This window comes from Vitis riparia, chromosome 18, assembly GCF_004353265.1.
Source record: "Vitis riparia cultivar Riparia Gloire de Montpellier isolate 1030 chromosome 18, EGFV_Vit.rip_1.0, whole genome shotgun sequence".
In the NCBI taxonomy this organism is placed as follows: Eukaryota; Viridiplantae; Streptophyta; class Magnoliopsida; order Vitales; family Vitaceae; genus Vitis; species Vitis riparia.
Window position 1 is genome coordinate 38885420 of NC_048448.1, and position 14434 is coordinate 38899853.

Below are 14434 nucleotides of genomic sequence, written 5' to 3' on the forward strand. Positions count from 1 at the left end.
CATCACAGCTCATCTAAAAACAAATCTTGAAGTGCACAAAATGCTACTCATCTAGATAACCAAATCTCTAGGATTGCTATGGTGAAAGCAATCTATCTCATAAACACTTGACGAAATAAACCATTAGCGCTCTCTAGGTGAAATCTGATGTAATCCATCTCTATCTCAACAAAACCATGTGGAAAGGCCTTGATATCGTAAATCATCAAAAGTCTAAGGTTAGTGCTCAATCTGGAACAAAGCTGGTCGTTGTCTCAATCTCAAGGATACTCTCTCGAAAACCAAATTGTGAAACCAAGGTTTGGTTAATCTTGATTTTGATGATAACAAAACAAGGTTTAGAACTAATGATCATATTTCAAGTGTGATTAGGCAAGACGACTTCCAAAGTGGCAATCCAAAGACAAATCAAGCCAAGGAGAAATCATGAAGAAGAAGACCACCTCAAAGAGAAGAGTTTTTCAAGACCAAAGCTTCTTAAGATCTCTTTGTAAGGTTGTTGGTGCACTAGGACTTTCATGCATTTCATTCTTTATTTATGCACCAAAATCATCCAAGAGTAATATTGTTTTAAATATCTTAAGAATTGGATGATTTCATGTTTTCAACTAAAACCTTGTGTTAAATGATTTTCAAACTTGTGTTAAAAAAGTTGAAAAAAGTTGAGTGTTGAGCCAAAGAAATGGCTTAACCGGTTCAACCGGTCGACCGGTTGTCCTCATCCGGTCGAGGACCGGTTGACGGAGGCCAAAAAGTTTCTCTCTCTCCCAGTGGCCTTTTCTTCCCGATCAAGGTTGAACCTCAACCAGTTGAGGTCCGGTTGAGGCCCAACGATCACTTTCCCTAACGGCTAGTCAACCGGTCGAACCCCCAACGGCTAGTATGACTTTTTTTCTTCTATAAAAAGGCTCCAAACTTCATTGTTTCATGAGCAAAAACCTTCCCAAATCATTCTTGATTATATTTGAGCCTTGGAAGATTATTTTTGAGTGCACCATCCAATCCTAGTTTCTCTTATATCATTTGAGCTTAAAGTTCTTGTGCTAGGATTTTTGAGAGATCATTTTATTTGTAAACCTTTGAAAAGAAGTTTCTCAAGTGTGAGGTATCACTTGAGGGGTTGTTCAAGAGTGGGATAACTCTTGAGAAGTGTAAAGGGTGCTTGGAGCCAAAAGTCCAAGAGGGTGAATTGGAACCATAATCCAATTGTAAAGAGATTGGAAGCTTGGTTGAAGCTTCAAGATAGTGGAACTCTCACTCGGTTAGGAGGTTGAGGAGAGTGGACGTAGGCAAGGAAGTGCCGAACCACTATAAACTCTCGTGTTTGCACTCTCTCTTCCCTAACTCTTTTAAATTATATGCAATTGCGTTTATTTTGTTTATTATATATTTGCATATAATTGTCTCTTATTTTTGCATAGTTTAAATTTGTGAAAAAGAGATCATCACCCTATTTACCCCCCCTTCCTCTCTAGGGTGATTACCATAGTTTGGATTAGCCTCAAATTCCTAACACAAATAACAAAAAAAAAAAAAAAAACCACTACTCGAAATGCTCCGATAGAATCACATAATGAAATCTCCAAAGTAAATGAAATATGCCCCAACATAACGTCTAATGTCAAAGTCATGAGACAAACAAGCCAACATCGATCATCCATCTATGTAACACTACACAGACAAAACCTCATCAAGGAGAGGAGAATATGCCCTGGTATAACATTTGATGTCTGATAAAGAAAGTCTCAACATCAATCAAACATCCCTACAACCATAAATAGGGCTAACCACATGACTCAATAACAACTAAGAATCTCGAAGATAAGGGAAAATATGTCCTAGTGTGGATATCTAATGAACAACAAGAGGATGAATCCGACATCATCAATCAACTATTTCCAACTCAACAGCTAAGAAATCAGAATGAAGTATCTACCAATGTCTCAAGGAAGACAGTCCAAATATAAATCAAAATAACGAGGGATGTGATAATCTCAAGAGTAGAATCAAGTCTTTAATGAATCCCTAAATGCATCTTATGTGAATCTAATAACCTCAAAATGCGGAGATATGCCCCAGTATGTGGGATCTGCGCACTGCACTAAAAACGGTCTCCAACTCAACAACAATGCGCTAAGAAATTAGAATACAGAATCTGCCAATGTAACAAATCTCAAAAGTATAACGAAAATGGTAAGGATTTGATAATCTCAAGAGTAGAAGCATGTCTCTAATGAAGCTCCAACCAGCTCTGATAACCTCAAAGTAGGGAAATATGTCCCAGTATGATAGCTAATGCATAGTAGAATGGGAAGCCAGACAACATTAGGTATCCTCCATAAAATCAAATGATCATCTACATCCATCACTAAATCACTTTCAAGCATCAAAGAAGTATATCACAGAAGAGAAAATAGGACGACATCTACATGTCAAACAAATCCTAAACACCTGTCCAAGCAGAGGCTGTCGAAGATAACATTTGATCTCATGGTCTCAAACTGGTCTTAAGACATGGGACGTAACATAGGCTAGAGTGATAAGGTGAAACAAATGAAGGGAAACTAGACTCAAATACTCGATGATCAAACCCACACCCTTGTGTATAAAATGTAATGCACGAAAAAATCTCATGAGCTATGGGCTTAAAGGTAACCAAATGAAATGTTGATAGTAATGAAAGAGAAAGTAGAAGTGGTCAAACTATCAATAAAGTAGGAGAATAATGTGAAGAAAGTATTGAATAAAAAACATGTATCAATGTAGGAAAAAAATAAGAGGTGGAACAAATATTAGAAAAGAGATAGTGAGGAAAACATAGAAAGACATGAAGAAATCAAAATGAATGATGATCAACCCATATCAATGCAACGAAGGAAAAGTCATATCACTAATAATGGAATGGTAGATAAGACAATGATCTGGAAACCCTAGTAAGAGGTTACTCATCTCTCACACCCAATACCCATCAACAACGATCTAAGAAACGAAGGATCTCCTAGAATTCTCATAAAATCTCTCAACACTCCAAATGCATAACAAAAGTGACTTAAGAAGTGAAAGCTCTTATACAAATCTCATAAGAACCCTTAATGATGGATGTACCCAATAAACAACCCTCAAAAGATGACAAAAGTGTCCAATGGAGCAAGATACTATATACAAACATATTAATGCACTTTCTTTCCATTTTTTTCTTCTTTCTTACTTTCTTTATTTCTTTCTTTCTTTTTGTTTTCTAACATGAACCCTCAATGATGAACATACCTTATAAACAACCCTCAAAAGATGACATAAGTGCCCAATGGAGCAAGATACCATATACAAACATATTAATGCGTTTTTTTTTCTTTATTTTTGTTTTCTCACATGAACCCTCAACGATGCATATACCTAATAAACAACCCTCAAAAGATGACATAAGTGCCTGATGAAGCAAGATACCATATACAAAACATATCAATGCATTTTCTTTTTCTTTTTCTTTTTTGTCTTTTTTTTTTCTAAAGAATGTGCATACTCTAATCATCAATAAATCAAACTCCACTGAGAAAATATAAGGAATGAATAAACTCCCCCCAATCACTGATGAACACATGAACCCCCTCCCATTAGATAACCTCTCAAGCTAAAATCTCTTAATCAATGCCAAATAATGGAATGAATGGAGTGATATGCTTACCATCTATGCACCAATATGTGAAGAATCACCACTCCAAGTGAATGGGAAGATAAAACAAAGCAAGTAATGGTAAAAACAAGGAAGGGAATGAAAAGGTGAATAATAGTGAAATATAACGAGGTGATAAGATGATAATGACAAAGATAAAGAAGATAGGCCTATAAGTATGAAGCTCATGAGACTTTTCTAGCAAAGCATACATATACATCAAAGGGTCTCAACCCAGGTGTAGAAAAAGTAAGCAAGACTATAAGAAATGAAAGACTATAATGTACCATACAGGCTCAATGGGCTAGCAACGATCTATATATCAATAAGGTAATAAGGTATAAGGCTAATTGAAATGATGGCCACCCATCCTGTGACCATGGTCTCAAATGTAATACTTATTCAGCTGATCTACACTAATTGGGTTTGAGAATTGATCTCCATATAGATACGTCAATCATGTTGCCTCATCTGAGGTCAACTCTCTAATGACATGTGGTGTACTCCAAGTAGGTCTCTAAGGCCTCCTGGAATAGATGAATCTCTATGACCATAACTAGGCCCACAACATCCTAAATCATATCACCAACATAAGCAAGATATCCTAGCAAAAACAAACTAAATCTCTTTTGAACTCTCATCGACAAAAATCTCAAACATATCAAGAGAGCGAACTATCTCTGGCTAATCTATGTTGACCATCCAATTGTCATCCAATATGTCCATCTCAGGCTCATCATGAAGAAAAAACTTTGTCAATCAAATCTGTCATCTCAAAGAAAATACTAGTAACCTCCATAAGATCTTGTTGAAATTTGGCATTCAAAGTTAGGGTTTTAATTTAGGAAAGTATTTTAGGAATAAAAAAGGAGAGATCATTTAGGATATTTCCTTAGGATTCAGTTTCCTAATTTTAGGAGAGAATCAAGTTAGATTGATATTTTCTTATTCAGTCATTTGTGTATATATATGTGTATGGTGTGTACCGAATAATATTAATAAAAGGAATTCAGAAATTCTTCATGGTATCAGAGCCAGTTTTCTGAAACCCTAATCCCTTCTGGCCGCCTCTTATTCAGGCCATCATTCATTCCGGCCAAGTCTCTCTGGCCATCTCTCAATCCGACCATCTCTCTCTCTGGCCATCTCTCATTCCGGCCATCAGTCCCTGTTCTCACAGCCAAGGGAGAAAACGTTTTTCGGTCGGTCGAATCGTCGTCATAAAACATTCACCGCCGACGACTTTTCCGACGAACTTTTCCGGCGAACTTTTCTGGCGACGTCTTTTTCCCACACCGCAAGGAGCGCCTGGAGGAGATCTCCAATTTTTCCCAAAGCACCGGGGCCAGAAAACCACCCACGCGCCGGCCACGCGTGTTTTTCCGGCCGGCGACTGCATCTCACGCACCGGCGCGTGAGGGCGTGTGAGACACTTTCCGGCAACGCGCTTCCTCCTCCAGCCTCACCTGACGCCGACTAGCCACCCTTCATACCTGTTCTGCCATCCGAGCCCTGCACGTGCCTCTTTTGGGGTTCTTTTGCCTCCGCGGGCCCTCCGAACAGTTTTCCGGCGTGCTCCGACTAATTTTTTCTCAACCCCAATCCCTGCACGTGCCTTGGGAAGTGTTCTTCTACCTTTCTGGTGGTGCCACGGTTGTTTTTCTTTTCCATTAGGCCGGTATCTCTGATTTTCTCTCTCTAACCATATTCGACTGTCTTCCTCATCTCCATGACAAAATACGAAATGGCATCATCACAAGTATCCAGCGTCACGGCACCAGAATCAGGGGGCAGTTCTGAAATTCCAAACCTTGGTGGCAGTGATTTCTCTCCTATTCTCATCATAGGACACAAATTAAATGGCCATAACTATTTACAGTGGTCACAATCTGTGTTGCTGTTCATTTGCGGTAAAGGAAAGGATGAGTACCTCACTGGAGAAACAGCCATGCCAGAAACTACAGAACCGGGTTTCAGGAAGTGGAAGATTGAAAACAGCATGATCATGTCATGGCTTATCAATTCCATGAACAATGACATAGGTTAAAATTTTTTGCTGTTTAGGACTGCAAAGGACATCTAGGATGCAGCCAAAGAAACTTACTCAAGTTCTGAAAATACTTCATAACTTTTTCAGGTTGAATCAACCCTACATGACTTCCGCCAAGGAGAGCAGTCAATTACTCAGTATTACAACACACTCACAAGGTATTGGCAGCAACTTGACTTATTCGAGACTCACTCATGGAAATGTTCGGATGATGCAGCAACATACAGGCAAATTGTGGAACAAAAGAGACTGTTCAAGTTTTTCCTAGGACTAAACAGGGAATTGGATGATGTTAGAGGCCGAATCATGGGCATTAAACCCCAGCCAAGTCTCAGGGAGGCTTTTTCAGAGGTTAGGCATGAAGAAAGTAGAAAGAAAGTGATGATGGGATCCAAAGAGCAACCTGCCCCAACATTGGATGCCTCTGCCCTTGCTGCTCGGTCATTTAATAGTAGTAGTGGAGATCGTCAGAAACGGGATAGGCCTTGGTGTGATTATTGTAAGAAACCAGGCCATTATAAGGAGGCTTGCTGGAAGCTTCATGGCAAACCGGCTGATTGGAAACCAAAGCCACGGTCTGACAAAGATGGCAGAGCACACGTGGCTGCCAACTCTGAGAGCACATCTGTTCCCGAGCCGAGTCCATTCAACAAAGAGCAAATGGAGATGCTACAGAAACTATTAAGCCAAGTTGGCAGTGGCAGTACTATCGGGATAGCCTTCACTGCTAATCGAGGAGGAATGAAGCCGTGGATAGTGGACACAGGTGCTTCTGATCACATGACAGGAGATGCTACCATTCTTCAAAATTACAAGCCAAGTAATGGTCATTCATCTGTCCATATTGCTGATGGTTCAAAGTCAAAAATTGCCGGGACAAGTTCCATAAAACTTACTAAAGACTTGTATCTTGACTCTGTCCTTCATGTACCAAACTTGGATTGTAATCTTTTGTCCATTAGCAAATTGGCTCGTGATCTCCAATGTGTTACTAAATTTTATCCAAACTCGTGTGTTTTTCAGGACTTGAAATCGGGGAAGATGATTGGCAGTGTTGAACTGTGTTCCGGGCTCTACCTCCTCCCATGTGGCCAATTCTCAAACCAAGTCTCTCAAGCAAGTTGCGTACAGTCTCAGAGTATGTTAGAGTCTTTCAATTCTGTGTCAAATTCTAAGGTCAATAAAGATAGTAAGATTATAATGTTACACTATCGCCTTGGTCATCCTAGCTTTGTTTACCTTGCAAAATTGTTTCCCAAATTATTTATCAATAAAAATCCAGCATCTTATCACTGTGAAATTTGTCAGTTTGCAAAGCATACTCGAACAATATATCCTCAAATCCCATATAAACCTTCGACTGTTTTCTCTTTAGTACATAGTGATGTGTGGGGTCCCTCACGGATAAAAAATATTTCTGGCACTCGATGGTTTGTGACATTCGTTGATGATCATACATGGGTAACATGGGTTTTCCTTATGAAAGAAAAGTCAGAGGTCGGGCACATTTTTCAAACCTTCAATCTTATGGTTCAAAATCAATTCAATTCCAAAATTCAAGTCCTCAAGTCAGATAATGCAAAGGAATATTTTACTAGTAGTCTCAGTACTTATCTTCAAAATCACGGCATTATCCACATAAGTTCTTGCGTTGACACCCCACAACAAAATGGGGTGGCTGAACGCAAGAATAGACATCTCTTGGAGGTTGCCCGGTGCCTTATGTTTTCCTCTAATGTTCCAAACTATTTCTGGAGGGAAGCCATTCTCATAGCTACCTATTTGATTAACCATATGCCATCCAGAGTGCTTACCTTTCAATCCCCACGTCAACTTCTCTTAAAAAAATTCCCTCACACCCGTGCAGCCTCTTCTGATTTACCACTCAAAGTATTTGGTTGCACAGCATTCGTTCATGTGTATCCTCAAAATCGTAGCAAATTTGCTCCTCGAGCCAATAAGTGCATTTTCCTAGGGTATTCTCCAACCCAAAAAGGGTACAAATGCTATTCTCCAACCAACAAAAGATTTTACACCACCATGGACGTCTCTTTCTTTGAACATGTCTTCTTCTATCCCAAATCTCATGTTCAGGGGGAGAGCATGAATGAACATCAAGTTTGGGAGTCTCTTCTTAAGGCTGTACCTTTTTCTCACTCAGAGTCACCAAATCCTTTCCAATCCGCGCCCACTGAGTTGTCCACACCCATGCCGTCATCAGTCCAGCTAGCCCAGCCCACAAATGTTCCTTCTCCCGTGACCATCCAGTCTCCCATGCCTATTCAACCGATAGCCCCATAACTTGCTAATGAGAACTTACAGGTTTACATCAAGAGGAGGAAAAGACATGAATTAGAGCACGGATCACAGCCAACATGTGGCCAATATATTGACTCCATTTCAAGTCTACCTGAAGAGAACATAGGTGAGTATAGGGCTGGAGAGGTGGTAATTCCAAGCATTGATGATTCTACTCTGCCGATTGCATTGAGGAAGGGTGTTAGGAGATGTACAGATCATCCAATTGGGAATTATGTTACGTATGAAGGGTTATCACCATCTTACAGAGCATTTGCTACTTCTCTTGATGATACTCAGGTTCCCAACACAATACAAGAGGCATTCAAAATTTCAGAATGGAAGAAGGCAGTGCAAGATGAGATTGATGCACTTGAGAAGAATGGGACATGGACTATCACAGATTTTCCGGTTGGGAAGAGGCCCGTGGGGTGCAAGTGGATTTTCACCATAAAATACAAAGCAGATGGATCAGTCGAGAGATTCAAGGCTCATTTGGTAGCTAGAGGGTTTACACAATCCTATGGGATAAACTATCAGGAGACTTTTGCTCCTGTTGCAAAACTGAACACTATCAGGATTCTTCTCTCATTGGCTGTCAATCAAGATTGGTGCTTGTAACAACTGGACATAAAAAATGCGTTTCTAAATGGTGACCTAGAAGAGGAAGTCTACATGGAAATACCACCTGGATTCGAAGGAAGTATGGCAAAGAATCAGGTTTGCAAACTCCAAAAATCCTTGTACGGCCTTAAACAATCTCCCCGAGCCTGGTTTGATAGATTCACAAAGGCAGTCTTGAAGCTGGGCTACAAACAAGGTCAGGCTGATCATACTCATTTGTCAAGAAGTCTCATGCCGGGAAAATGGCCATATTGATAGTCTATGTCGATGATATTATTCTATCTGGGAATGATATGGAGGAATTACAGAATTTGAAGAAGTATTTGTCAGAAGAGTTTGAAGTTAAAACCTTGGAAATTTGAAATATTTCCTTGGTATAGAAGTGGCTAGATCAAGGAAGGGAATTGTAGTCTCTCAAAGAAAATACATACTGATCTTCTTAAGGAGACCGGTATGCTTGGATGCAAACCAATTGATACTCCTATGGATAGTCAGAAGAAACTTGGTATCGAGAAAGAGAGTACACCGGTAGACAGGGGGAGATATCAGCGACTCGTCGGGCGCTTGATTTATCTCTCACACACTCGGCCAATATTGGCTTTGCAGTGAGTGTGTAAGTCAATTCATGCACAGCCCCACTGAGGAACACATGGAAGCAGTCTACAGGATTCTTAGATATTTAAAAATGACACCAGGGAAAGGCTATTCTTCATAAAGACAGAGAATCGTGACACTGAAGTATACTCAGATGCGGATTGGGCAGGAAACATCATTGACAGGCGGTCCACTTCTGGATACTGTTCTTTTGTCTGGGGAAATCTTGTTACCTGGAGAAGTAAGAAGCAATCAGTTGTAGCCAGAAGTAGTGCAGAAGCTGAATACAGAGCACTAGCATAAGGAATCTATGAAGGGATTTGGATAAAAAGGGTTCTTAGTGAATTAGGACAAACGAGTTCATCTCCGATTCTGATGATGTGTGATAATCAGGCAGCTATAAGCATAGCAAAGAACCTTGTGCATCATGACAGGACCAAGCACGTTGAGATTGACAGACACTTCATCACAGAGAAGGTGACTAGTGAGACGGTTAAATTGAACTACGTTCCTACCAAGCACCAAACCGCAGACATCCTCACCAAAGCTTTACCTAGGCCTAACTTCGAAGACTTAACTTGCAAGCTAGGATTATATGATATATATTCTCCAGCTTGAGGGGGAGTGTTGAAATTTGGAATTCAAAGTTAGGGTTTTAATTTAGGAAAGTATTTTAGGAATAAAAAAGGAGAGATCATTTAGGATATTTCCTTAGGATTCAGTTTCCTAATTTTAGGAGAGAATCAAGCTAGATTGATATTTTCTTATTCAGTCATTTGTGTATATATATGTGTATGGTGTGTACCGAATAATAGTAATAAAAGGAATTCAGAAATTCTTCAGATCTCTCATCCGATATAACAGGCTCGGACTTAATATCCATTAAACTCATCATATGTATGCTATCACCCTCAAAAGTATCACTGACTGAGTGGGTAATGGGGGTGGGTGGCAATGAATCATACGACATCTCATCCTGAACTAAAGGTTGTCTAGCCTGTTGTCCATCAATCCGCTGTCTCAATCCTACTAATGCCTCCTAGGTAAAAGTCATGGACTATAAACTGATCATCTGTAACATGCTAAGGATCCACATCTAACTGCTCTCTAACTCTGGTCAATCTACTCCCAACTCTAGTCCAAAAAGGTGAATCGAAATTGAAAGGAATAAGGTATAAGGGGGATAGGATAAGATACAACACATAAAAAGTTCTAAAGAGGCGGAAACACACTAATCACAATGCAAAAAAAAAAAAAAAAAGTGGCCCAATTGCAACTCAAACATGTACCAATCTCTAAGCACACTGAAAGGAGACCATGAAAAGGAAAACTAAACCTAACTATGACCAAGGCAACTCTGAAGGTCCACAGATGCACCCACGTGTAGGAATGAAATCCTAATTAGACCTAGGCTTAACTTCTAAGGTCAAGGTGAATCTATAAAATAAAATGGGTGGGTTAAAGGATCCCTAGTAGAAGCGATCCTACGATTTGGTGGTATGCAACCCTCTGCACGCCTCTTTAGAAATGGGGTGCTACCATGCAAAGTGGTCATTACCTCCACACATGCACTACCTCGCTCTCCCAGGAGGTTTCCTAATGGTGAAGGCTCTTACATCTCTCAACACTCAGGGATAGTCTAAAGTGCATCGTGAAGGGTGTGGGTCCATCCGAAAAGCCTAAGATCTAAAATAAGATAATAAACATAGGCGCTTTCATACATCAAACGAGTGGAAGGGTTATCATGTAACAAGCAGTCATGCAAAGCAAATAAATATCAAACAATCAAAGTCCTATCTAACACATGTAAGAACGAATCATGCTAAAGTGAACAAGCAATCAAGTGATCATACAAGATAAACAAACATAAAGACATGTTGAGATAACAAACCAATCGAGCAAGCAAATTGAATCACTTTGCCTAAAAAAATGAGGTACTCTCTAATCGACCAATTAAACATCATATTTTCCTCAACTAGTATTCAAGCTTGATCCTCCAAAATCCCCAATAGAGTCGCCAAGTTGTGGACCCGCATTTTTCGCATGCATCCTCACTCAATGGCAAAACTTATTTTTGTTGGTGAAAAAATTGTTTGGAAAAGTCGAAGTCGCCACTTATTTTAATTTATTTTAAAAGGGAAAATGAAACAAAAAAAAAAAAAAAACCCTCAAAAAATGACTCCATAGTTTTGGAAAAACACATCTTCGGAAAAGCTCGAGTCTAGGTCCGATGATCAGATTTCCTATTGGGAAGGTACCTCAAAGAGGTAGCACCCTTTTAAGCCCTAAAAATGTCTCTACTAGCTAAGTTGAGGGAAGTATGACAATTAGTCAGTTGATTGAGGATACCTAGGTGGGCTAAAGTGATTTCAAAACTAGCATGCCAAATAAGAAATCAAATCACAATCTTAAAGAAGAGTTAGGATGCTTACCTGGATTGCTTCTTAAGCGTTATCATAAGACATCAAAGTTAGCTCAGAAATATGGCACATAACATATATTTTTGTTAGAGATAATCAAACAAATATCAAAGTGACCAAACATGGCATCAAACAAAGACATAATTCACAATGATATGTGTATTGAAGGAATTTTGAAAGTAGGGCGATAAAGAGCGTCCTTGGATAGTAAGCTAAGCGCTTCAATTGGAAACATGGTTAACTCAATAATAAGTATGAAACAAACTCATATATGTCAATGCCAATCAGATATCAAACAAACGTATCTCTATAATCAATATCAAAGGAGATAACATGGATGTCGAGCCCTCATCAAGGCCCATTTTACTTTTGCATGTATTGATGCCATGAGTTCCATTGTTTGGAACTATGAAGTTTATTCATGCTTGTTAAAAAATCAAGAAAACCATGAAAATTAGTTGAAAATAGCAAGAACTCATTATACAAAGAGGGTGTGCGCTAAAGGGAATTGTTATGTAGTGTTGAAAGAACACTTAATTGGGTGTGTGCTGAAGGGACAAAATTGAGGGTCTACAAAGAAGGCGTTACTCGAAGAACAACAAGAGCTCAATGTACAAGTTGCACCAGAGGAGACTAAAAGAGTTTGTCAAGTATTTTAGAAGATTTATATAAGTGACTCATCGACTCTTTCTTTATCTATCTTTGATAATGATCTATTCCTATGCTTACTAGAGATAGACTCTTATGCTAAGTTTCTTTATTTGGTTTTCTTTTTTGTGTTTGCATGTATGAGTCAAAACCTAGTCTAAAGTATTCAATACCTATATTAATTTAATATAATATAACAATAATAAGACTTTTTCATAAAAATGTGTTGAAAATCCATGTAGAAGTTAAAATAAGGTGTAAGTGCACTAGAGATGTGCGCCGTCTTATGAAAGTCTCTCTAATTACATGAATTTCCAACTCTGAAGCTTCATTCTTCCTTAAGTTTACGCCATTTAAAAACCAAATCTTAAATCTTGCTAATTCAATTCTTATGTTTTATGTGAGTGTGTTTCAGTAGAAAAAACATGAGAACTTGATCGTAAAAGAAAGTGAAGTGTCGTCTTTCACAAAGTCTCTAATTGCATGTTTCTCCTCATGTACAAGAATGGACTTTAGCCATGAGTTGTCCAACCTAGACACTAATAATGTGAAAACGCTTGATCCTTGAGTTTTCTGATATTGCCCTGGTATGAAGGAAAAAAAATCCAATATCAGTGTACAAACTAATCTCTAACTTGATATATACTTGAACTTTCCTTAGCTTCAATTCTACTGTGACCACCAAAATGGAAATTGATTCCTTGTCCTTTATAAGCTTCAAATCCTTGTCATCTAAATTTTGGTTGAGAAACCATTAAAATATTGGTAGCCCTCGAATATTTTTAAGAAAGATTCGCTCCAAATGAACTAAAATATACGAGCATGGGATGATATTGAGGTTCCCTAAGTGTTAAGACTGCACTCATACTAAGAGTCAATGAAGAAGGAAAGCTACTATACCTAGATAGAGAAGAAGGTGCAGACATGAGAAGAATCCCAAGGCATTCCTTTTACCTTGTGTTTATGAGCAATTCTACTAATTAAGTACCAATATGCCAATCTACGCCTACAATACCTTCTAAATAGCTCTTGTAGCTGCCAAAACCAACCAAATCCACAAAAACTTAAAAATTCCATGCAATGATTTTCATTTTAGTATGATTATCAAGTAATCAAGTTTAATAAATTATGGAATTTCATGATAGCATGATTATCTAAAAGGATTCATTCTATCATTATTATAACTATACGTTAGATAGTGAAATGTGAATCAATCTTATTGCACTATGCAAGGGATGTTAGGGGGAGGTGTAAGGAGATGCTATCCTTTGGATAACATTTTCTATTTATTGAATAATAAGTTTGTACCTGTTGTATTTTAACTCTCTTATAATTTAGGATTTCTTTTTAAAGAGAAAAAGTTTGTGTGTGATTGTAATTAAGAGGAGTAAAAGAGCTTCTATCATTGTAACTTTTTATCTTCATTTAATCAGTGGATTCTTGAGTGTTGATGTGCTTTGTTGACGAAGGGATCACAATAATTGCTGAATCTTGACATGCTTCATAGTTGTAGGGATGACCATGATCATCGAATCATATTATATTCATACGTGCACAGAAATTAGTTAATACATGCACAGAAATTAGAACATTTAGACATGAATGAGACAGACACCCATAATTCACCATTGCATAATTGCCAGGAGAGTTTTTGCAGCTGGTGGTTCTCCACCTTGGTCATTGCTTCAAAAGCATTCTTTGGATAAGCCCTTTTTTCCAAGTAAATATTTCCAATCAAAGAAGAGACAAAACCACGAAGATGAGACCAAATGTGCTGGTGATGACCCACTAGTTGCAGCTGAACTTACAACAAACTCAGCAGCCACCAACCAGACTTTCACAATATTTTACAACTACAGGTAAACAAATGTGGGTCAATACCCTAAAAGGACAATAAATAAAAAACACATCCTAGATTTGGAGAATCAAAGTGTGCTCAAAATTTTTCATTCTTTTATTTGGTATACTTGTAGCTTAAGTGACACAAACTAGATGCTTCCTTTCTTTCATTTGACTAAATGTTTTCTTGGGTAGACCTTCAACCAAAGAGACATAATTAAAAGGCTCCATAATTAATTATACATCCTATGGAACCATAGTCTATGCAGTGTTCCCTATATATGAACATGT